Below are 26,744 nucleotides of genomic sequence, written 5' to 3'. Positions count from 1 at the left end.
TCAGGATCCAGGAACTTCCGTTGGTTGGTTCTGATCATTCAGAGTGTCTTTCACTGAGCTGCCACTAATACTGAAGGACCCGGTGTGAGAGGGATGGTTCAGAGTCACACTCCAGAAAGTTCTGTAGTTCAAATAGCAAAGGATTCCACAACTGACATATAGGATAAATACCAGCCAACTAATGAAATAGCTCCAACCAAGGGAACAGACAGATTCTTCTTCACCTCGAAGACCCAGAGGTTAATAGGGTACAACAGGAGGACAGAAAAAATGAGGATGACTTTTTCAGAGCTGGGGGGCACCTTCACAGAAGCTCATGATGGTTCCAATCAAGCCAAAGGCGGGCACTTTCTGAAGACCAGGCAGGTACGGCAAGTGCAACCAGATGGTGAGCAGGAAGCCTAGCTGAAGATTACCTTGGCTACCCCAAAGACTGGGTGATTCGTCCATATCTTAAAAGTGTCTTTCTCATTTTCTACTTGGGAACAGCTCCTAGTGGGGCAGGTATACAGCAGCCCCAGGGACATGACGTGGACTGAGGTATGGATGATGTTGTTTATATCCTTGGGATAGCACTTATATAAAAAAATGAGACTCAGGGTTTTGCTTCCAACATTTCCTAAGGCTTCATTTTTTTCTGCAGTGAATGGTCTGAATGGGAAACAAAATGAGGTAGAAAGCATAGACTGCCCACTTTCCTTTGGCCTCACTTATATATAGTGTTTCTACATAACTGCAATGGAACCTGGAAAATATTTTCTAGTAACATGCCCAGGAAGAAAACACATGTGGTGGTGAGCAATCGCAAACTCTGCCACAATTAGCAATACTAGCCAAAAAATAGAGTTCTCCCTGCCCCCTTTCCTCAACACATAGAACACACATAATCACTCCAACATTGCATCCAGTGCCAAACCTGGGGTATCCATGGATGGAGAGTACTACACATTAATTTGGTTTTGGTTTTTCATTATTGGAACCTATGACATTAAGGAATACATTTCTAGTTTCTCCCATACCCAATAGACAGACAGGCTGAATGTCTGGCAGTTGAGAATTCAGTCTTTGGTTAGGCTCTGATGCTGCTCTCTGGAAGGGAATCATTTGCTCATTGTGTCCCTTATCTCTGACCTCTGAGAGTCAATTCTTTTTGAGTTATTCTCTATGCTCACACATAAGCAGGAAACTGGGCAGCATGTTCTCCTTAGAGGTTGTGCAGTTTTTGCAGGCTGCTTCTAATAGAGTAGTTTAGGGACCAAAATTTGTCTCACAGCTTGAATAACCAAAGATTGTTATTGAGCCTGGGTTTATGGTTTCCTTTAAAGTTTTGATAAAAACATACAAGGCATAGGATCTATCTGCTTCTAATCAAATCCATGTGCTACTAGATCATATTCCTTCCTAGTCAAGTCTTAAATCTATTTCATTTCTTGCTTCTTTCCCCCTCTTGCCTCTTTGCTTCAGATTAATGGTACTAATTTATGACTACATAGGACAAAATCCTGATCTTTGCCACATTACCAAATCATTTTCTTCAACTGAGTATTCTTTTTCATTACTTAGTTTTTTCAATCATCCCTCTTGTTACTTGATGTCTGGTGGCAGTTTCCAGATTTTTTATCCCCCTTAGATTAGTTTCAATTCTGTTCATCAATCTAAAAATTATTTCCATAACTTCATTTAACATCTTTCCAAATTTCTAGTCTAAAAAACACTAACAGTCCATCTAGTATTCTTAGAGCCACCTATTCAAAAATTCATTGTTTTCCTTCTAGTGTGTCATGTCAGCATATTTTGCCAGGGAATACCAAGACCCTTTGGTCTATCAGCCTCCAATATTTATTTGTTCTTTATTAATCACAATCTAGTCACTAAACCGACTGACAAATTTTTTTTTGATATTTTACATTAATGTTCCACTATTGGCATAGTTTTTTTTTTTTAATCTTTTGGTCATCCTACATTAAAGGCTATCAGAAACTCCAAATTCTCATACCTTAATTCAATAAAAATTTCTTTCTCAAAGATCAAAATCTTGTGTGGTTGGTAGTGGAGCTCTACCTCACAGGAATGAGCTCTTTTCTTTATGTGACTGAATCATCTTTCAGGGATTTGCCCTTTTCTGAATTAAGAGGCTGGTTGGAGAAAAAAAAAAAAGTTTTAAGTGCTTTGGCCCAATCCTGATGCATATAAGATCTCCTCACAATTCATTAACCAGATATTCATCACATTGCTGATCCACCTGCAATAGAGGCTAGACATGCTCCCAAGAGGACGAGAAGTGCTGTATTTCTGCCACACTGCTACAGATCACTTGACCAAAAAAAAAAAAAAAAAAAGACAAGAATTTAACATTTACCAAAAATTATCTGTTATATCATGTGTTTTATATGTTAATTCACCTCTACAATAATATAAAAAACTGACAAGAGTACAGCAATGATATGGTCCCAGGTTTCCTATAATTTCCTTCTACATCTAATCTTCAAACCTGGAATCTGGAAACACTCAATCTCCTCTTTGCTTTCTTTGTAACATGACTGGTACTCCATTCTCAAAGTTAACTGTTGTCAGAGGGAAGTGACTCTATTACTTGGAACTACTTATGTATTTGGTCACAGGGAGAGATCATTATATATTGCCATAGTGACTACATGGCAATTATTAGTTATTCTATTGTTTCAAACAATGTTGCATGCTTACATATAGATGTTGAGTCATAATTATTTAGATTTAAGATGTGTATAAATTGTACCATAGTGCATACCTGTGTTTTCAGCTACTTGGGAATTTGAAGCAGAATAATTATTTTAGCCTAAAATTTGTGCAATGGTTGTTGTGGTTCTGGAGGCTGAGGCAGGAGGATAATGAGTTTAAAGCCAGCCTCAGCAACAGCAAGGCACTAAGCAACTCATTGAGACCCTGTCTCTAAATAAAATACAAAACAGGGGCTGGGGATGTGACTCAGGGTTTGAGTGCCCCTGAGTTAAAAAAAAAAAAAAAAAGAAAAAAGAGTTTGGGCAACCTACTAACAGTCTGTATCAAAGAAATAAAAATACAGACAAAAATATTTTTCAAAGAGAGTTTATTATTTTTATGACAGTGATAAAAATATTCAGAAAAATTAGGAATTAATTATAAAAGAGATGAATACATAGATTTTATGGATTATGGTTGTTAGTAGTCTAGTATCTCTTCATACAGAAGAGGATTGTTTAAAGAAAACTCTAGGGCTACTTGGTCATTTCTTGAAAATGACTGATCCGGTCATGTGGTGGATATTAGAGATTACAATTCTTCACCTATCCCCAAATACACTCTCCTTTTCATGTAACTGCATAACCTCCAATAAGAAGTGAGTATTTTTCTACCCCTTTACTTTCAACTCAGTTATGTGAGTTTGGCCAATGGCTTTTAGTAGATATGATGTAAGCAAAGCCTTGAATTATGCTTTTGGTTTTATGCTTGTCTTTGCACATCTGCCTTCTCCATAAAAAGAGCATGCTCTGAGTAATGCACTACTCCAAGAAGGAGCAAAATTTGGGGCAATTGGACTCAATTCATATATAAGAGCCAAGGCTATCCAAGCCCAGCTGAGCATAACATGGAATTATATGACTGCCACCCAACTGGTAAATCCCCATGCACAACATCATATTATGGCTGTTTTGCGCCACTGAATTTTATGATGTATTCCTAAGTAGGAATAAGTGATATGATTGAAACACGCCCTTAACATGTTTTAAAAAAACAAAATAGACTACAACGAAAGTTACTTGCCAGAGACAAGAGCCAGAATATATAACTAGATGATTTTGTTTCCAGGCAGATGACACAACATCATCTTCAGTTCAAACTCACCTATGTTGGGAAGTATCCTATGCATGGCTTAAGTTCGTACTATCAAAGTTCATATATCCTCAATGTAAGTAGAATTAAGATGCTATTAGAGAATTAAGCTTTGTTTATGCTTTTTGTTATAGTTTTCTAGAGTGTACTTTAAGCATTGGCCACAAGCCACATTGGGACATTAAGTAATCACAATACTAACACATTTCAATATTCAGCTGGCAACAAGGCCTATAATTATAGTTAAGCTTTCATTCTCTGTGTCTGCAATTACCTAACCAGTGATAAGGAGATTTTCATGATTGCCATTAAGGGTTTAATTATGACTGAGTCAGATACAAGAACAGTTGTTAGCTACATATCCATCCATCCCTATGGGTAAATTGGCCTATCTGAGGAGAGGGCTGGAAAAATAGGTCGAAGTAGTAAAGGAAAGACAATAAGATGCATTATAGATGATGCAGGACACACTGCTGCAACTCTTGCTTTCTTTCAGCAGCTTCATATCCATGAGCTTCTTGAGATGTCGGTGGCCCCCAAGTGAGCAACCCTAGGGGGAATAGCAGTCTATTGCCCTGATGCAATCCTCTTGCTCATGAGGTCCAGCCACTTACCCTTTAACAAAGACTGGAATAGAAGAAAGTTAGCTCTTAGCTCCTAAGTCATAATAGACAAAGTAAACATTTTGAATAGCTTGAAAAAAAAGACCTAGAAGAATTAATATTAATAATTTATTGGTTTTATTTATTGAATATTGCTATCTCTTTAATAGCTTGTTTATGAATATAATCCATGATTGACTATTTAGTGGCTTTGTTATAAATCATGTCAAACAAACCTTGCGTCTAAGCATGTTGTTTTGCCAGACATGTCTGTTGATAGATAACCCAAATGTCCCATTGTTTTTTATTTTTTTTAAATGTGGTAGTCAGAGAATACTATAAATAAAGAACCAACTAGGAAGTAGTAGAAAGAGTTTTATTGTGAAGTGCTTTGTAAAAGTTGCTAATAAGAATGTGAGATCAAAATGGAACTAAGCAAAGGTAATATTATTTCTCTGAGCATTAAATTTTTCCTACTTAAATAGGAAAACACTGATTATAAAACAGGCAGAAAACAAGTTTTTCTTATATCAGAAAAAGAAACATTATTCATATGCTAAAGTTATTTTAGAAAGGATGTGTTGAGGGACTGTGGCTCAGCAGTAGAGTGCTCGTCTCCCATGTGTGAGGCCCTGGGTTCAATCCTCAGCACCACATAAATAAAATAAAGGAGTTGTGTCCACCTGCAACTAAAAATATATTTAAAATCTAAAAAAAAAAAAACCAGAAAGAAAGAATATGTTGAACTACTTTTATAGCTCTAAGATATTTTACTCAACTCAAAACTTTTATAACATTTTAAAGTTTGAAAAACAAGTTTGATGAATTTTAGAACATAATAGAACACCAAGAACTCTCAATAGGAATTTCTCATCACAAAATATTTTTAGAAAATGTTTAACATTGACTTATCATAGAAAGATGAAATTATTGCTTTATATTTTCAAATGTTTTTAAAATTAATATAATTTTAAGCATGACTTAAAAATATTTCAAGCTGATTATTAAACTGAAAAGAATTAGAATTATGCTTTAGTTCAATTTTGAAACATTTAGATTAACACTTGCTAAATGTCAAAGTAATACAAAACATGCCAATGAGATCTGCTTTTTCAATAAAATTACATTAGAATTTAAAGTGAAAAATTTGAAATTTAAAATTAAATATAGAAACAGGAAAAATATAAAATGCCCCAAGTAGCAAACTCAGCAAAAAGCCATGGTAGAAAAACAGCCTGTGACTAAAGAAAGTAAAAAATTTAGTAATGAAAACATTAAAATAGGACAAGACCAAAAATGTACTAAGTGATTAATAAAGTATGTATGAGAGCAAGGAGTTCTACCCCTTAATTATCTCCAATGTTAGATAACTTTTCTTTTTTTATATTGTTCTTTTTTAGTTATTCATGATAGTAAAATCTATTTTGACATATTTATACAAACATGGAGAATATCTTATTCTAATTAGGATACCAGTCTATAGATGTATATTGTGTTGAGATTCACTGTAGTATATTTATATATGTGTATAGACACATTTTATATTAGAATTTAAAAATTGAAATATTCAAAATTATAAGAAAAATAGAAGAGACAACTGTATTATCTGTTTATTATGGTGTTTGTTTGTTTTAAGCAAATTTGACTTAGACTTTTGCAGCACTATGAACCAGGTACTAGCTGCCTGCTAGGTATTTCAGAGAATCAACTTAGGTGACCTTCAAATAAAATCAACAAGTAGACTTTGATATTACTACTAAGACATAGGGCAAGAGTCGTTTTACCCAAGATCACTTAGTAGTTGATGGTAAAGGTAAGATTCAAACACAGGCAGGCTGAGTTCAGAGTAAGTGCATGGAACCACCATAATCCATTGCCACTTTAGTAGCTCAACAAGTTAGGTACCTTCTTGTCTCAACATATTGCCCAATCTATTTTTAGGCCTGTTGCAAATAAAGAAAAAAAATATATATATATATTTAAACTAAACTCCAGTTTCAGCAACATAACTTGCAGGTATTCATTTTAGAATGTATTTTGCAGACCCAATTGATAAACTTGATTTTACACTTCTGAAAAGATCCTATTTGTCCAAACATGAATTCTTAATTTTTTCCCCCAAATTTTCTTTAAATAGAGACTTATCCCTTATAATTGAGTTGTTCTCAAGTTTGAGAAGGCCAATGAGCCAGAAATCACAGTCACCAAAGTTAGTTTGGGATAATTACAGAGGTTGTCTATGGTAGCTCAAGCCTGTAATCCCAGTGGCCAGGAGACTGAGACAGGAGGATCGTTGAGTTTAAATCCAGCCTCAGCAAAAACTGAGGTGCTAAGTAACTCAGACTCTGTCTCTAAATAACATATAAAATGGGGCTGGGGATGTGGCTCAGTGGTCAAGTGTCCCTGAGTTCAATCCCTGGTACCCCCCCAAGAAAAATTTTACCTATCATCCCTGGACTAAAGCCTACTGGTTGTTTCTGATGCTATTGTACATAAGCCTATCATAGATCAATTTAAAAAGCGGTGTCGGTGTCTGATTACACTATAAAATCAAATATAAAAATTAGTCACTATAAAAAAGATAACAGCAAAAGCAAAAAAAAAGTCTGAAATCTTCTTAATGTTAGCAAATGCATACTCAGAACTTGAAACAAAAGTTCCAATAACAACATCATATATTGATTATAAACTCTGTATAGAATGAGCTATCTAATAATGAACGTAAAGCTTCCTAGGAAATTATTTTAAATGACAAAGATGTGAATCAACTAATAACAAAGAAATTAATGCCAAAGATGTATAATGGACATTTAAGGAAAATAATTTCACAGAATGTGAGAACTTAAACATCATTTCCAATAGCGTGTGCTATTAATTTGTATCTATAATTAAATTTTTAAAAGAAACACTGTACAAAATATCTGACTTTTTCAACCATAACACTTAAAGTCTATATCCAATGTGATTTGTGTGGATATGTGCTAATTATTCAGTTAATTATATAGAAACATTCAGTGTGTATTTTTTTATTATTTAACACCCAGTTGAGCTATTCCCTTTTACTTATTGTCCTCATTGTTTGAACAGCAGAAATGAAACTTCAAAGCTTATTCCACTAGACCTTGATCTAATTTTGCGTTCTACTGAGTGCCGTTTATGATTAAGAACCTGAACACATGTTAAATGACAATATTGTCCCTTGTAATCTACCTTTAAATATACTCACATATTAAGCTTGCATAATGTATGTGTACTGTTATTTGTGTCAGTTTAGAAGTATTTCACAATTCTTAAAATTTCATTGCCCATATCTCATGAAGTGTAGCTGCATGTGTGTGTGTGTATGTGTGTAAACATTAACAGTCGTGAGTAGTTACAAAAATTGGGTCCATGCAATTTATAAAGTTCTCTGACCTTGTGTCATGCACTTACTTATGTGTCACGCCATATACTTGAAATGATGCAGAAACACAAAATAGTGAAGTTATAATATTCCAGAAAAGTGAAACAAGACTACCGACTATAGCATGCCTTGTAAATCATCTGTCATTAATCCTTTTTGAATATTTCATGTAAGTATGGGGTTTATAAATGTACCACAAAGTTGTAGGCTTGTGCTGCAGGAAACTGAGTTTAGTCTTATTAAGGAAAGAGAACTTTATGAAATAAATTTTTTAAAATTGAATTACGACAGTGAGCAGTGGCTCTGGGATAGGGGGTGGGAGTTAGTGACATCACAAGTATTAGAAAAAGGCCCTTGGAACTGACAGAAATTTTCATAATATTTTTATGATAGACAATGGGTCCTGGGTGCACAGATGAGAACAAATAGCTTTCTATGTGTAAGTGCATGCACATGTGTGTGTGTGTGTGTGTGTGTGTGTGTGTGTGTGTGTGTGTATTCATACCAGTGTACTGGAATTAAGATGGGCTTATAGTTAAATATTATAAGAATTTAGATTTTAAACTAGTATATAATAGCATGACTCCTAAAGATGCTTAATTGAAAGAAAATACTTGAAATAGTGGCAACATGAAGTGGCCTTTGAGTAAAATGCAACTTGTAACTTTCAAATCAGAACAGGGAGATGGCTATGTCAGTGCAGTGGGAGTCCATCCATGAGATGATGAGAGTAAAAGCCTGTGCATGGAATCTCTTTTTGAGAAAGATGGGGAAAACATAGATAGATATAAATTGTAAACAAAGCAGATACCTAGAGATTTGTGACAACTAATTATATAAAATATCTATCATAAGTTCCGAATTTGAATTTTTACTTTAATTAAGAAAATTACATTCCCCATCTTTTTTCCAGATTAGTAAGGAGAAATAGATATAAAATTAAGAGGATTGTATTACTTTAAGTCAGTCTCAGAGAAATCAGAAAGGAAATGCTCAAGAAACTGGTCCATAGTGCCACCTTGTGTTGATGATCCAGTTCTTCTTTTGTGTTTTGTTTTCAAAGACTAATTTTCATGATGTTGAACTAACTACAGAGAAGTAAATACAGATTATATTGCCCTAACTTTGAATTAGTCAGTTGAATCACTGAATACAGAGCAAATAAATATTTTAAAATAGCTCTTGTCAACCAGTAAGATTTCCTCCTTATCCTGTTGTAAATTAGTGCATTTTCTTTCTACTGGTCAATCCACTGCCATGAGATGAGGCATCCTAAGGGTAGAATCTCAGGGTGAATAAATATGTTGTTTTAAATCAATTATAAATCAAAGAAGGTATATGAAGAGAGTATGAAGATCTGATATAACACTGCAATTAATTTACATTGGATTATTTCTGTTTTTAAACTTACCTTTTAAATGGATGGAAATTACTCATTTTAACAACAAAAATGTGAATTTACTGTTTGGAGAATAGTTAAAATAGGAAATATCAAACCTAACTTTATCAACTTTTTTTTTATAATCAGGTCTTCAATATTTGAGCTAATAGTAGATTACTATTTCTAATCACAGTTGATTTAGATTTCCTTCCATTAATCCTTGGAGAGGTAGTAGATAAAAAATGCTTAAGAAAGACAATTTAGACAATATATACAATTCTTAATTTTAAAGCTACTATCCAAAATTGACTAGAGAACTATATGGCTTTGGATGCATTTGGATGCTGAAATTTTTTATGTATAAAATTCTGGTAGCTGATTTTTTTCAACCTTATCCACCCTTGTTTCAGTGACTGATTCATTTAAGCAACAATGTGCTTGAATATTTTTCTTTTTTTTGGCATTTTTCTTCTGTTGAATGAATTTCATGTTCTTTTTAAAAATTATTTTTAGTTGTAGATGAACATGATACCTTTATTTTATTTTTATGTGGTGCTGAGGATAGAACCCAGTGCCTTCCACATGTGAGGCGAGCACTTTAGCACTGAGCTAACCCCAGCCCAAACTTCATGATCTTAAATGTAGCCTGACATTAAATTAGAAAATAAATAAAATACATTATTTATTTAGAGTGTGGTTTTCTAAGATACTATGTCTATCTGTGAAATAAAGGCAGAATTTCTCAGATTTTAACTTATTCAAGTTAATTTTTTAACTTTTTAATTTAAAAATTAGACATGACAACGTATGTCTGGAATCTATATTCATTGTAATGAAACCAAGGTTTAGTGTGTTTTATTTTATAAATATCCACATATAGTTACAAATAAATATTTTTAAGTACATCTAAGTTTTAACATACAAGTTTTAAGTATACATGGATAAAATTTATAATACGAATTCTACTGAAAAGGTTGTACTTCATGAGATTATGGGATATGCAGATAATAGTATTTTACAGTCTATATTCTTAGAGGTATGGATAATGAGAATCAAGTGACACATAGTAATTATCTATGAGCAAATTATGTACCTAATAAGGATAATTTTAGTTTCCATATAAATTTTACTATAGGAAGGCTTCTTCCCTTCTAGCACTAAAGTCAAAAAAATTCATTTCTAGGGAGTTAGAGTATATTAATTGAAATTCCATACTCCTATGACCAGTTCAATAATATGCTTAATTATTGTCAAGGAATCTCAGTTATTCATAAAAGGTACTTTTCTAAAATGACAAACAAGGAGTTTTTCACTAACATGCAGAATGCCACGTCTTTCCTTTTATCATAAACATTTCTGTCATTACTTTGCGGAACACATATTTTTGTCTATTTGAAGTGCATTATTTTAGAGGGAAAGCTGCTCACCAGATTACAGAACATGAGCTGGCCAGTGGAGAACTTAACTGCAGAAGCCCACTACACCTAATTATAAAAGATGAAGGTTTGAAAATTTGCATAATTGCAACTATTGGTAGGGGTCGGTAACATATTTGCATTATCTACTTATGTTCCATACCAACACTTTTAAGCACCACTTAAAAAAAAAAAAGTCTGCTAAGTCAGATGCTTGTAGGTGTCAGAACATCATAACCTACAACATAGGCAATGCCTTTTTCTACCCACATCCCTGAGTTCCAATAGCTTTCTAAAATCAATTTTTAGATTTGGGTACTATTTCATTTTCCAAATTTTGAAAATAAACAATCATTTCATCCCTAGCTACATGTAGCTAGGGAAATGCCTAGTGCCTGAAAATCAAGTTCCAAGTACTCATTTGTGCTTTTTACAAATAATTGTTCCATTTACTATAATTCAGAGTAATTAATAATTACAAAGATGGCATTCACACCATGAAAGTGCAAACAGGTAGTGAAGAAGGGTGGTTGGCACCCATCACAAGAGCCTTTTTACTTTGGAGGCAGAAAGAATTCCAATATCTTAGGGAAATGAACATTTTTTTGTAGTGGCTACTGTTTTAATGTCTAAATAGCATCTGAAATAATTAAATCAGAAAATGGAAAGGCAGCTAAATTAATCAGAGTTGAGAATTTGCTAATAAAAGTAATGATGTTAATAGCTACCATTAATTTGGTAGATTCTATGTTCAGGGTTCAGGCACTTTAGATATATCATCTCTAATTCTCATTAAAACCTGGAAAGATAGATATTTTAGCACCGTTTCATAAAAAGAAGAACCTGAAGCTCAGAGAAGTTTGATAAGTTACCCAAGAGGTTATAGAAATTAAACCTGGACTTAAACCTACTTTTTTATGACTCTATGGTCTAGTTTTTCCACTATTTCATACTGCCCTTATCCCCCAAAATTACAGCTATATTTTATAAATAATACCTTCATGGCAGAGCTTTAATAATCTAGTTAATATGATAGATCATTGTTTCAACAATTTCTTGCTAGTAAAGATTAGTTGTCCTCAAAATAGTACAAAGTGCATTTCATTTATTTCCTCAGTTACTCAACTAATACTGACTCTGCTCTGTATCACTTGCTACCAGACTCAAAGAGGGAATATGAATTAGGAAGTGACCAGTGTCCCAGAGTACAATAATAAAACACTGAACATTATTGCACCAATTGTAAAGAACAGGTGGCTCTGTAGAACTTGCTTCATAAAAATAAGTAAACAAAGAAAAGTCAAATATGAATTTAGGGTGAAATGCTGTAGTGCACAAAGGGAAATCCAGAATTCTGAGGACTGGTAAGTTGCTAAAATGCATTTACTATAAGAAACCAAAATACTCTTACCTCTGCATTACCACCTTTCCTGCTCTCCTCTGTCCCTAGTAGATTTATCCATGACATTAGTTAGGCAACATTGTATGTATTTGGAGTGAACTTCTTAGGTATTAGAAGCATTCTAAGAGGGAACATTTAATTCTAGTTTATATGTAAAATGTGTCATGCTAGCCCTTTCGTTATCCATGGGATATAAAGCATTAGAGAAACAATTTTAGAAAGGAAGATGAGAAAATAATGATGATAAGAAAGAGAGAAAAAAGAAAAAAAGTTATTTCATTCCTACAAGAAGTCAGGCTTAGCAGAATAAGATTTTGTAGAGTAAAATGATCAATTTGTTACTATATAAATGTAGATGAAAGATAATTTATTCATCCATAATACTATATTCAAAAAGAAAAAAATAACAGCATTTGCTTACAAATCAAGCATGACAAGAAGATACATTTCCGCTAATTAAAATTGCTTGTGGCATGTTGGCAAGGCTCAATAATCAAAATTGTCACAGGAAGTGAGGTTGTTTTAGCTGGCTCTTTGTGAATGCACGTATTTACTTCCTACTGACAGTAAGCACTGAGTTTTCCCCTTGAACTGCCCAGGTTCCCTTCAGTTTCTGCTCTCCTGAGGTAACTTCCAAGCCCAGCATTTTCTGTAACTTGATTCCTCAGCACTTTCCAGGGAAGAAGGGTATCAGTGAGTCTCTGAGTTTCATTATTAACTCCTTGATCATAGTATAAATCACTTCATCATCTTCAGCTTTTTCAATCACAGATATAAAGATAAATTAAACAACGAGTTTTTTTTTTTACATATAAAGTTTCAACCACTAAATATAATAAAATCTTTGCTCAGATTTCCCAGTGAACATCAAGAATAATTGTGTGCATGTGTGTTTGTGCAGGCATATGTGTGTAGTGTTTCCTGTTGTATCCTCCTCTTGATAGTGTGAACGATGGTGGAAGGCTCTGCTTGTTTCTTTCTCACTGCAGATTTTGATTTGCTGGTTTTTGAACTCTTGACAAATTTGGTGACATTGTGGCTGATCCACTTTATCCCTGCTTTGTTTGGGCATAGTCTTGCTCTCTGAGGCACCACTATCCCATTTCCATTGACTTCAGGAGAAGGTTCATTAGGCCTGATCTCTCTCAGTCTTTTTTCTCCCTCCCCTTTCTTCTCTCTTCTCCACGCTGGACTCTGGGGCTCTTTATTCCTCAGGTCCCCTGTAGGTTAAGCCTAAGTGCTTATCCTCTTTTCTCTTTGACTCACAGTCAGCGTTGGCATCTGTATTCGGTAACCCTCCATATGAATAAATAAAAGCAGGTACCAGCCTCCCAAATCTCCAGGTCTGGCCAGACAAACAGCTTGAGATGCAGCTCCTGTCACAGCTTCCTGTCACCTTGGAGCAAAACTCCCCAATGCCATTGAGCTGCTTTTGACTACAACTTTTAATTCCCCAGTGTTTAAGTTTGCCAGACTCCTACAAAGCCTCTTGTAACCTACAAACAATTAACATCTAAGGAAAGACATGTTATGGACCTAAATGGCACAGTAAGGCAGAAGGAACGGATGTGTCTGTGCACAGGATAATTAAGGGTTTCTGTGGAGATCTTTAGGCTCTTCAGAGGGTCTGGTCTGTCAGTAGACGACTAGGTTCTGAGCCAGTTTGAGCAGTTGGATAGGCAATTTGCATTTGCCAAGATTTTCTCACTCCTCACTCTGTATATCCATGCTTCTTGTTCTATACAGAAATTCTGCATTTTTTAAAGTAGCGTGCACCTTTGAAATTCTTCCAAAATGATGACATTCTGAAAACAAACCTTCTGGTGGGGAGGGCTTGTGCTCTGGCACATTCAAAGTTTTCTTTTGCTTTTGTTTTCACACTTGAGGTTTAAACTAAGTTGGGCTTTTCATATTATCAGTTCACAAAACATGATCATCCATGGTGTATGTGGGTCCCCAGTGTTGCCCAATTGGTTGATTGTTGATTTATGTTTTAAAACTCCTTTTCATGTCTGCATCTAATCTCCACTTACCACTCCCTGAATAGGCAGCCATTTAAACGTGTAGCTTTTTACATGTTGTATTCCTGTGAAATGAAAATTACTTTATGTGTGAATAGTCTAATATAAATTCTATTGTTATATAGCTATTGCTTGCTTTTACCAGCTACTTTTCAGTACCCATCTTTGCATTTAGATATATTACTTGTTCACTGTTTTTAACTACTATATAATGCTTGTAGTGTGAACCTACTTCATTTTGCTTACCTTTCAGAGAACTGAGGTTTCACTCCTGGGATTGGGGAAGGTAGACAAATATCCTAAGGCTTGTTTTCTCCTTTTGTGTTTGCTCTTGGATTTTTTTTTTTCTGTGTCTATGCTAGGTTTAGGTCACATAATGACTTTATTTAAAGTTGAAAACCAAAAGGGAAATGATGTGATCAGAACTATGAATAATTTTGATAAAGAAAATTATAGTTTAGGTATTTTTCATACAATACATTTAATATTCTCTAGCTTAAGGATCTGTTCAGACTCCCTGGGTGCTAAGATTGGCATGTCTACTTACCAACTCTGTAAATTTAGCTAAGTTACTTAAACATTTGAGCATCAGTTTCCTCATCTGTAATATGGATATTAAAAATAATACAGTGCAGGTCAATCAAAAAGGGTAGATCATGCTGCTCTAATGCCCTTCACCCTGAAATCTGAAGTGCTGAAAATCACAGAAGCTATTTCTTGCTTATGTTACATATCCATCCGGGGTCAGCTATGACGCTGCTCCATGCCGCTTTCATCTTCAGTACGGAATCCAAGACGATGGAGTGACCAACAAATGGAAGACTTTTGGTTGCTGAGACAGAGGTGAAATAAAGCTTGAATTCCACACAATGGATTCAGTTCTCAGCCCATAGGTATCCTTCCTGGCCAAAGTTAGTCATATAACCCACTCCACACAAAGAGCAAAACAAACAAACAAAACTAAAAAAACCCAAACAATCAACCTGATTAAATGCCTAGAAGTGCAATGTTCAGGGACCATCAATTTTTAAGGGCTACTGTATGCCTTGCATGGTTGCTGTCAAGATTAAGGAGTTATTTCTCATCACCTGGTCAGAAGAGTTCCCAGAGCACAGTAGACATGGAATAAATATAAGCTATTGTTTTTATGCCTTTTACTAAGGCGTAAAGGGGCTCTCATCCTTTCCCAACACTCTCCTTGAACAATACGTTCTATTACTTCCAGATCAACCTCTCCACCCACATGCCTCCAGGAAAAAAATATCAATACTTTCTTCTTGTCTGAGATGGGCAGTATCTTGCAGTACTTTGATCTCATTCCATTTCTGTTGACCTACCTAGCGTGGGTTCTGCCTACGCTGCTGTGATAACTGCATTTTATCCCTTGGTTCTTCATACTCTACTGGTCTTGGTCACAGATAGCTCACAAATGTCTTTACTAAAGCTTCATTTAGATGTTTTAACATATAAATAAAATTATTGTCAAAACTAGCATATTTCTAAGAGCTAAAGGGAGCAAGAAGTGAAAGTTGGGCCTGTTTTAAGGAAATTGAAATGGATAGTCATGATTCTTTTCATTTCAGCAATAAATTAATGGACTATTTTAATAGCTCCCTCTGGCCACCAGGGTCATCCTGACCTGGAGACTCCTCACTTTTTGGATCCTTTGAGCATCATTTTTCCTAGGCACTTTCCCAACATCCTACTTCCTCCAGATAGAATTAGTAAATTTTTCCTTCATGTCCCCAAGGCAGCACAGCTATACTCTTAAGTTGTGTAGAAATTATTTATTTACATGTCTATCTCCTTTGTAAAGCTATGACGTTCTTGAATATAACAATCTCACTTTATTGTCTTTGTATCCCCCAAATCTATAGCATCCTGACACACAATAGGCAATCAATGTTCATGTCAAGGATGAATACCATCCAAGAAATGTAATACCTTAATTAAGGGTATCAAACCTTTAGTGTTTTGGGAAGTGAGTATTTCAAGCATTGTGTCAAGACAACTGGAGATAGATTTTGAGAAAAAGGGTATTTCAGTATTGTCATAAGATTTCCTGTCAATCTTGTTTATATTTGAAACCTGGTTTTAATCAATTGGCAGTATTTAGAGTCATTACTTTAGTAAGAATTACAGTAATAGGATAGTTTTATATGTTCTAAATCTGTAGATATTTTAATAACAATATTAATGATAATATACATCTTTAGTGGATTTAAGACCCTTTAAATAATCAACATTTTTTAAATTACTTTTTTTAAAAAAAACTCACCTCACTGCTAACAGAATTTAGTGCTAAAAAGCCCTTCCAAAAAAGAATGATGGTAAAACATTTTTAAAAAGCCAACATCTGCATGCCAGTTCTATATCCTCAATAGTATTCATTAGGAATTACGTTCTCTGCATTACAGACACCCGCCCCCCCGCCCCAGCCCTTTGTTTTTACCACTCTGGGCTTTTCTTTAATATAAGAGCCTCCTGAATGGCTTTTCAATCTCTAATCTCTGGTAACTTCAGCCCATGTACCTGTGGTCAGGTGGCCTATGATTGTAACATAGCAGGTAGGTAATATGTCTTCCTTCTAAAATATATCACTAAAATTATTACTTCATTACTACTATGAAAATATTAAAATTATTATTAAAAAATGAAAAGACAGTATGTCTATTCAAAACATTCATCGATTAGAACTAACTTTTCTCCCTGAGTCAGGTCCTACTATTCCCTGCAATTCCTGGCCTTCAGAAAACAATTGCCAGGATATACTATGGGTTCTCTCTCATAATTTTGTGTCTTGCTCATATAAACTTCCTTCCTTCCATCATCTTCCTAAAAAAGTCTCTAATTTTTTAATTTCCAACTTGAATGTCCCACTTTCTTTCCATTCCATTTATATAGTTTTTTTTCCAGTTTTGCTTAAGTTTATCTTTTATATTTCCAGCAGATTTAAATTTCTTTTGACAAAGATTTTAATGTCCTATTCACATTTTTTCTTTCTAGCATCCATTTAAACTTTTGCAAATTATAGTTACTGATTTAAAAGTTTTAATTTAAATAAATTCAACAGAATTAACTCATTATATTATAGCTCCAACTCTAGGTATTGTTTTAAAACTGAGGGATTTGGAAAGCAACTTGGGCTTTCATGGGTACTTAACTTTTTCAAATGATTTTACTCCAGGTCCATAATTGAAGAGTGAGGATAATCTTATATCTCAATTTCATTTTATTTCTATATAGCAACTTTTGTGGAAAACAACGATGGAATATGTATTACATAATAGGAACAGAATTTCCAAACTGGGCACATTGATCATGATCCACAAAACTGCTAATATTAGTTGGAGCTAAAATCTCCAAGAATCTTACTATAAGGTTATGCATAATGCCTATGATAGTGACATCTGGTGGCTCATAGGGAATGTTACATTAATCCACCACTTTTAACCTCTATCTGTATTTCTATTTTAACAAAGATAGTTGCTTTGTTCTTATAAATTAGTCCTAAAATTGTTTGATATGCGGCATGTACTTCCTGAGAAAATTAATATTATATTATAGATTTTTTCTGTAACATGCACAAGTTTAAATTCACATTTTCACTTACTAAAAGTAGGAAAAATGTAAAGATGAATTATTCTTATGCCTAAAATAAGTATGGGTAAGACACTGCACTTTTAGCACCTATAATCCATACCACTTTAATCCCAAACACCAACCACCCCTAATGACACTGATCCCTTAGAACATACATGTCATAATCTATCATTTATACATGGTGTGACTCATTGTGCTGGAAGAAAATCAAAAGATCAGAAGTTAGCGTTCCAGACCATCCCACCAACACTGAATTGTGTGACCCTGAGCCAGTCATGAAATTTTCTTGGTCCTCAATTTTCTCATCTGAAAGATTTCGGCCAGATATCCCTCATCTTGAGACTTATTAAAGACAGGGACTTAATAGACAGTGATGGTTAATTACAATGACATTGCTCTCCTCTGGTATTTGGCTTTTGGTGCATAGAGGATAGGTATTTTAAAAAATGATAATAAGGCTCCTTTAAATTCATATTCAGTATTCATATAACATCCATTACCAGAGCACCCAATGGGATAACTCAAGATTCCCAGGACCACTGGCAAAGAGCCAAAGCTATTACAGTCATAACTGTGAATAAATTAGAAACAGCTTAGGCTCAGTTCCTCACACTCAAGAATTGACTGAATATACCTGCTGCTCTCTCCCTATTTAGTGCTTTCCAGAGCCTGTTAGAGACCAGATTCATTAGGTTATCTAGACATTTGTCAAATATTTATGTCTTATGCTCCCTGCTAAACCTACTAAAAGGAGATAACTGGAATCCACATTTTTAACAAAATTCCCAGATGATAATGATGGCTATCTTGACATGCTACTTACTATATCTACCTAGACACTATGAAGATTCAGAGATGAATATCAGTACCATATAGCAGATAAAAGACACAGTTTTTTTTACAGAAGAAATTGAAAACTCAAGTGTCTACAGGGCCCACAAAGTAACTTAAAGGTTAAAAAAAAATACTGGCCAAGTAGGAATTAAGGGGACCTCTAGAGAGCATGCCCCATGCAAAGTAGACAGCCTTTAATTAGCTGTAGTGGTTGGTGCCAGGAGGGGAAGCTTCCCAGGGTTGCCCTGTTCTTTATAAAAAGAAGATGAAAATAGGATTCTTACATGAAATCTTCAATTTGTAGAAGTTGGAACTAATTCAATGCAAACTAAATGAAACACATTCGTAGGCTTCAAGTTTTTGTTCTCTGTGTTAGATCCAATTCTTATTTATGCCTTCTAAATCGCATTTCTCTCTTTTTCAGATTCATGGCATTTTCAGTCTAATGCATTTGACCAGCTGGGTTAATTTGCAGACCACCCTTTATAGAACCATCAGTCTATCCTTTATACTGTCATATTCTTTCAATTCTGTGTGAAATTTGCTGAAACTTTGTCCTTCTACATAGCGCTCTGGAGCTTTGTTCTACAAACCTTTACAAACATACTCTTTCCAAGTGCCCTTCACAACATTTTTCAAGCCTCCATTCATTCAACACATATTTTTATAGTTGGTAAACAAAATTACCAACAATAATTTCTGTTAATGAAAAAATTATCATATACAATTAGATTTTACATATAAATTTAAATGTTGAAAATCATTACTTATTCATTTTTAAGTGCCTATCACTTGCTTAACATTATCTCAATTAAAAGCAAATTTTATGTACATCTCTTCACTCTAAAGACAGGGTCAGAATTTAAAATGATAAGAATGACCTTTTTCCCAATAAGAAAGTAGAAAAGAGATTGTATTGTTAAGTATGTTCTCCCAAGCCTGCATCCTAAGGCAGCATAATAGGAAACATCTAGGCAGTTGGTAATGTGAAGGAATTTAATTAGAAATTCAGAAACTTTTCATAAAGTAAACACTATGTCTTATGCTAGGAGCTTTGATAACTGACCAAAGTAGCTAGCCAACAAAACAGAAACATTTTTTTTTTTATGTGTTTTACTAGTGGCTCAGCTGCGGTAAGTGGGGGAATAATGTATCCAGGTGATGTGGAAATATCTCAGGTTTCCTTGAAGACAAAAAGGAGGAAAATAAAAGCATTACTCTCACTAGAGATCCAAGATAGCAGTATGAAGTTTGAGGCACATCAAAGCACTATCCATCATCTCTAGGTATTTGAATTTGTCATCTAAAGGAACTTGGGGATTTATCGTAACCTGGAACACATCCAAAAGCCACTATTTCTGAATATATGACATATCACTAGGACTCATATCATTGTAAATGATATGACTCGATTAATTTGAATGAAGATAAAAGATATCTAAATTTTATGTCCTATAATAAGCATCATTTATATGACACATTAGTAGGATTTATTGAGGTTGATGATTTATTGAACCATAGCTATGATCATGATCTTATATGAGATATTGGAGAAAGAATAAAAATAAACACAAGAGATCAACTACACTCTGGGATAGATTAAACTTGACTTAAAGAATACAAATAAAGAACAGACATAAAAACACTTCAGTACAAGATAAGACTAAATAAGTTGGGTGTTTGAATGAGACTTGGCCCACTGAGTTATAAGGAAGTAAAGTGTCAGTAGCAATAGATAAGAAAATTAAGTAAGCTATTTTAATGTATCAGCAGAGTTTTCCAATTCATTCAATCATTTTACTTATTAGCTCAACAAACATTTGTTGATTGCTACTCTAAATGTGGATTAAAAAGTAACACATTCACATGGCTCTAAAATAATATATATATATATATATATATATATATATATATATATTAAAAGTCTCACTACTGTCCCAATTGATCTGTGCTCATCAGTGATCATTTTTACTAATTTATTTTATTTACTAATTTATTTTACTAAGTTATTTTTTATTGTGATGCAGTGGAATGCATCACAATTCTTATTACACATACAGAACACATTTTTTTCATATCTCTGTGTGAAAAATCTCCTTTAAGCATATGTAGGCAAATTTAAGAAAACAGTAATATTATTGAAGTTGTAATGACATTAGTATATAAAAGGCAGCATCTTATTTCACTGGTCTTCATCTCACTTTAAGTATTAAGAAGAGTTCCCTGTAAATAGAATTGTATTCCACATGAATTTACCATTATATAATGCATCCTGTATACATGGATATGTGGTAATATCAATTTCTTACTAATATCAACAGTACTAATATAGTTGTAAAAATAATCAATTCTAATATTTTAATAATAATTACATAAATTTGTATTGGTTCAAGGGAAAAGAGGATGGGGAAGGGGATTGTGGGGCATAAGCAGGTGAGAACAATAGAGGTGATGGGAGACAGAGGACCACAGGAGTGGGAGACCCTGCTCTGAAGGCTGCCTGCTAGAGACAGAGCATCTCCTTCCTCCCACAGGAAATGTGGCCTTGAAAATAAAAGTTTATTATCATCAAACTGCAAAAATTAAAAATCTAACTATCTAACTATCTTGATTGTCCATAAAATAGAAAAATATTTTTAAGAGTGAACAATATATATTTCAGAAGAGGTACTGATTGTTTGATCCTGAACATACGTACACACCTACAAATATATGTCATATATAAGTAAAAACGTTATATCATACATGATTATGTATGGGTATATAAAATAGATTTTTTTTTTACACTTTGGTATATATTATTTCTCTTGGTAACATCCCCTAATATAAATCATAGCATGAATTATCCTCCATTTCGTTTGAAGCCAATTTTAAGGAACCCCAATGCAACTAATCTTTAGGGAGAGATGACAATCTTTGGCTATCCATTACTTGCCACTATAAATTTTTTCCTCATAATAACCAATTTTTTTTTCCTATCTTAATCTCTTGTTGGTATTAAGTTGTGGATCATTACACAGTCAAATCGTTAACTGAATCATGTCATGTCCCATGGAGTTTTATCATGTTTAAATTTTCAAAACTTAACTTCATGTAGGCAAATGAAAGGTATTTTAAAAAAAAAGAAGAAGAAGAAGAAGAAAACCAAAGCTCAGGTTCTTCCCAAGCTCTGACAGCTTGAAAGGAACTCCAACAGAGAAACAGAAGTAAAATGAAAACTCCTGGAGCCTTAGCCCGCCCTTGCAAGACTCTAATTGGCAGCCTACATAGGGAATTTGTCTGTCATTCAAGTACTTATATACTCTTATTTCCTGATTAACTTTGAAAATATAAATGTTGTTTGATACTGCATTTTGTCTCAAAATTAAAATAACATTAGTTTGATATTTTACATCAGTTTGCATGTATTTTAAAACACACTTTCTATATATTTTATTTTTATCTTTCACTAGAACAATTGTTTTAATATCCACCTCGGACCCTAGTAGGTTTGCAAATGAGATCACACTCATGAGCTTTTAATTCATGGCTCATTTAGTAAATTTATTTTTTCAAAAATGTCTCTTTGTAAATGTAAAATATTTCAAAGCCCTTCTATGCAATATGAGAGCATAATAAGAATAAGCCTGACACACACTTATGAAAGTCTATATGATTCTGTTTTACTAAAAAAAATGCTCCTGCTTTAGAAGATTTCAAAGAACTTTAAAATTATTGTGTTTTAAAATTTCATAATCTTGAGAAGGATCAATATTATTTTAAAGAATGTGTGACTTCTGAAAGCTCAGAGTCAGTGTTGGAGCTCAAAATAGAACCAATGAATCTTGGCTCTCAATTTGTGTCTCTAGCTAACCACATTAACTGGACAATTTTCTTTCATCTGTGTATTATTAATAACATAATATCCTGTGACACAACAGACTAATCACCTCTTTGGAGAATTACCCTGGAGTTATGTGGTATATGATTTTAAAGACACATTATGTGCTGATATATACAACTTATGGACTGTCCTGTGGTTAAATGATTGCTGGCTATTTAGATGAGGTTTTCACTTCTAGTAGTCTTAGATTTATAAATATATATGGGCCACTTAGAACAATGATACATCTTAAATTTATACAATAGCATTATTTAAGAAGTTCCAGTTATCTCATACTCAGAAAGCGAATGAAATGGGAGATGGTTTTCATATACTGTCTTTATTTTAGATTTAGTTTAACTGAGGTATGGACTGAATAAGACTGCTTCTGTATCCAAAGAAAATCAGTATTAAATAGGACTGTGAATGCAGACTATTTAACTTCCAAACAAGGCCAATGGATTTTACAATTTATATAACATTTGATAGATGTTATGACTGTTAGGTATTCAAGTCCCTAATTTCCTGCATTTCACTACACTGCAAACTCTTCCCTACATTAGCGGCAATGATAATGTGCTCCAGAGTTTTCCTTTTGTTTCACTAGTTTTAATTTCATCTATACCTTAATGAAGGCTTTTCTCTATGGTCTCTCCTTGAACTTCTTTCTTTCATTCTGTCATCAATTCCCATGGCTTCAGTTGGTGCTTGCATGAAGTTCATTCCAACATCCATAGCACTAGCTTGATCTTCCTCCTCAGATGTAACCATTTCCTCCTGGATTTTCATTATCAGCTTCAAATCAGCATGTTCATAGCTTTCCTTAGCTCTTTATTTTTGAAGGTATCAGCCCCACATATATATCTTCAGGACGTACTCCATGATGCCATGCACATAAATGGACCATTCTTTTCCAGATCGCCTTCCCTTATATTTTATGTTTTTTATTCCAGCTAGGTCACAGGCTCATTGTGAAAAAGGTCTTACTTGCCTTTGTTATCCTGGTATATAGTACACTGAGGCTCCTGGCACATGCTCAATAAATTTTTGGTGAATGAATAAATCATTGATAAAGGCCTGATTTGTTCTGAGAGCACATGAGATAAAGAAAGAAAAATAACTTCACCTTGATTTTAAAAATATTTTCAGAGTATGAAATGTTAAAATCCACTGTATTAATATACCATTGTACTCTCTATCTTTATAATGTAGTTTTAGGATAATTATTTTAATTGAATTATATTTGCTTAATGAGCACCTTTGACAATAGGTGTTAGTCTCTTTTTAAAAAAATATTATCTTTTAGTTGTTGATGGCCTTTATTTATTGATTGATTGATATGTGGTGCTCTCTCATATATATATACATATATATGTATGTATATATGTATATATATATATGTGTGTGTATGTATATGTGTGTATATATATATGTATATCTCCCATATGCTAAGCAAGCAAGTGTTCTACCACTGAGCCACAACCCCAGCCCCAGGTATTAGTCTCTTAATGCCATTTTTATAAAGTGATGCCATTCTATTAAAGTTTATGTTACTAAAGTGTTAGGTATTTATAATTATGAAGGAAATACAATTGAGACAAAAGCATTTCCAATCAAATAAGATTTGATTATCCATTAATACTAAATGGGAGGTTCATGACCTGAGCCTAATGGGCCCTTTACAAGTTGTAGTGGACAATTAAGCGACTCAGCAGTGAAACTGACATTGAGGAGCAGATTTTGCCTGCCAGCCGTTCTCAGGGTTTGGATTTCACTGGATCATGTTCTGAAAGGTCAGCGCTGGCCAGATGACCAGTCCAGAAACTGCAGATGGCAATGCGGTCACCTGACCACTCTGGGGCTCCCCAACCTGCTGCACAGACTCAAGTTCACTGAAAGGTCACAACAGGCTTTGTGTCACTACTCTGGAATACCATAATTCTTGAGAACTCTCTTCCCTATATTATGTGAGATAAAATACACTTTGGTCTTCCAGTCAGAGGATAAAATTCACTACTGTCACAAGTGCAAGCTAGCAGTGTAGCCACAGGGAATCGCACAATGTGGGACATCTTTTTTTTTTTTTTCCAGAGGAATTCTATAAATGAAATGGTATTTAAATACGCATCAGAAATTTTGGAGATATATATTACCAGCCTTTAAGTCCCCAAAATGCCAATTATAAGCTGTATTTCCTTGAGCTAGTCATGGTATCTCCTTGAACTTCAATTTTATTTCCAGCTATAAAATGGAAAACATAGTATTGTATCTCTCTTGCACTTCCACTTCCAACTTTAGAGAGTTAAGAACAGAACCTGCAAGTCACTGACAAGCTGGTGATATACAAACACAGTGTCCACTCTCTTTCTCTTTGGATATGTGGTTTTTAATATGAAGTTCTCAGGGAATAGGTGAGTAAAAAAATTATTTTCTCAATTTTAAAGCATGTGTATTAGGCTCAGTGAGTAGATGAACTATTTATTATATCTTAACCCTTTTGAAAATAGGCAAAGAGGAGGAAAGGATGACCTAAACACATCTCTGGTCAATGATTCTCTAGCAGGAAGACAAGAGTCACTTTAACTTTGACTATTTTAACTCTTTCAAAGTTAGAATTAAGAAATGTTTGTTTGAAATTGGCTTGGAACTATTATAATATTTATGTTCAAGTAGCATTTTAAAATTATGATAGTAGTGTAAATGGGAGACATTTGAAATGGAATTAGAGAGAAAGAGATGGAAGCTCAGTATTAAAATACAACTGTAAACAGGATACACTCACATAATATCTTTCTGGCTTTTGTTACTCGTCCACAGGCAGGCTAGCTGTATTGTAACTGTCCCTGCCTTAGCAGGATGTTTGGTTTGCCTGTTGCCCCATCTCTTACCCAATACCCACTTGGAGTATGCCCAGACTAGGAAGTGCTCATCCATACACAAGAGGGAGAAAAAGCCAGGCTCACAGGTGGTTCTAAAATATAAAACTATGAGATTATTTTCCCAGAGAAGTGTCTCAAGAAAAATCAGAAATGGATTGCTCACCTGCAAACCAACTCCTACTACGTCTAGACAAGCCCTTTGCAATGCTTCTGCATTTGTGCCCAAGTATGGTTAACAAACAGTTACTACTGGAAGTCAAGAGTTCAGCTTGATTTAAATTGCAATGATCTAAAGATGGAGTGAAAATATTTTAAGTGTGAAAAAGAATTATTATTTAATAAAGTGGTAAATCATGTATTTGACATATAAATTTTATATTTTAAATGTTTATTTTACATTAAAAATTCTAACTAAATTTTTGTTGAATGGATGGATTATATCAATTTATTTATTTATTTTTTATTGGTGCACTAAAATTCGGTGTGTCATCCCTGTGCAGCACAAAACACAACTTGATTAATCTCATTCTCCAGTACCTCTTCTCCTGTCACCCCTTGATCCTCTGGCTCTACACTACTGGTCTTCATTCTATTATTGTATTTTAATTAGTGCATTATAATTACATATAAATGTAAAACAATTGAGGTGCGTTTGTAAATCCACATTGCACACTGTGGTCCATTGTGTTTCCCAGTATGACCCCATGCCCTCCCCTCCTCCATCTCTCCTCAGTCCCTTCTTCTAGTCTATTGGTTTCCTTTCAATTTTTTTTTTGTGTGTGTGTGAGATTCCTCTTTCATTCCTGAAAAATAATTTTAAGGTATAATTTTCAGAAATATTTTACTAAACAAATCAAGTGTAAACTAGTGCTTCCCTGTAGTATCCAATTTTATTTTTCTGTGCTGCCTCAGCTTAGAGAACACAGGTATCTGTCTTCAGCTATTACAGTTTTCTCTTCAGGTTCTGAGGGAAAGCAGATGTATAGTCCTTCCAGCTTCTGGTTGGCTGAGTGGAGCTCCAGGTCCCAGGAAATGGATAGAATGTGGGTTTTCACAGTTGATGCAGAGCAAAGGGAAAGGCAAAGTGCCACATTTCCCTGTTGCTGGTGACCAAGTAAACCTTTCTGGTTCCCTGGAGCAGAAGCAAATTTATCAGTCAGTCAACACAACAGTAAATACATCAGTTGTTTCCTAGAAACTATAGGGTTAGAATTTCTGCTTTGTTTTTTGGAAAACTTGAGGAACAGGCAGTATTTATAGCATCTGGGGGAGAGATACAGTCTTAGAGATAGAAATGGAGAGTTGTTGCCATTTCTGTAAGGGCCCTCTATCAGTGAGTGGGCCCTTAGCATTCTGAATGGTTCTGTTCTTTGTGTAGCACCTGCTCTGCTGTTGGTTTCTAAAAACTATGTCCACACATATGTGACAAAAACTCTCCTCTTTCAGCGTGTCTTATTTATTTGTTTGTTTTAATTATGTACATAGGACAGCAA

The 26,744-nt window shown here is 34.2% G+C and overlaps 1 pseudogene; it reads right to left on the bottom strand.

Annotated features, from left to right (window-relative positions):
• On the bottom strand, positions 1–23,161 carry LOC101966064 (outer dense fiber protein 4 pseudogene; annotated as a pseudogene).
• Positions 23,162–26,744: the final 3,583 nt, after the last annotated feature.

The sequence above is a fragment of the Ictidomys tridecemlineatus genome, chromosome 7, assembly GCF_052094955.1.
Source record: "Ictidomys tridecemlineatus isolate mIctTri1 chromosome 7, mIctTri1.hap1, whole genome shotgun sequence".
Lineage (NCBI taxonomy): Eukaryota > Metazoa > Chordata > Mammalia > Rodentia > Sciuridae > Ictidomys > Ictidomys tridecemlineatus.
The sequence above is the reverse complement of the archived record's forward strand: the minus strand, read 5'-3'. Positions and strand labels throughout refer to the sequence as shown.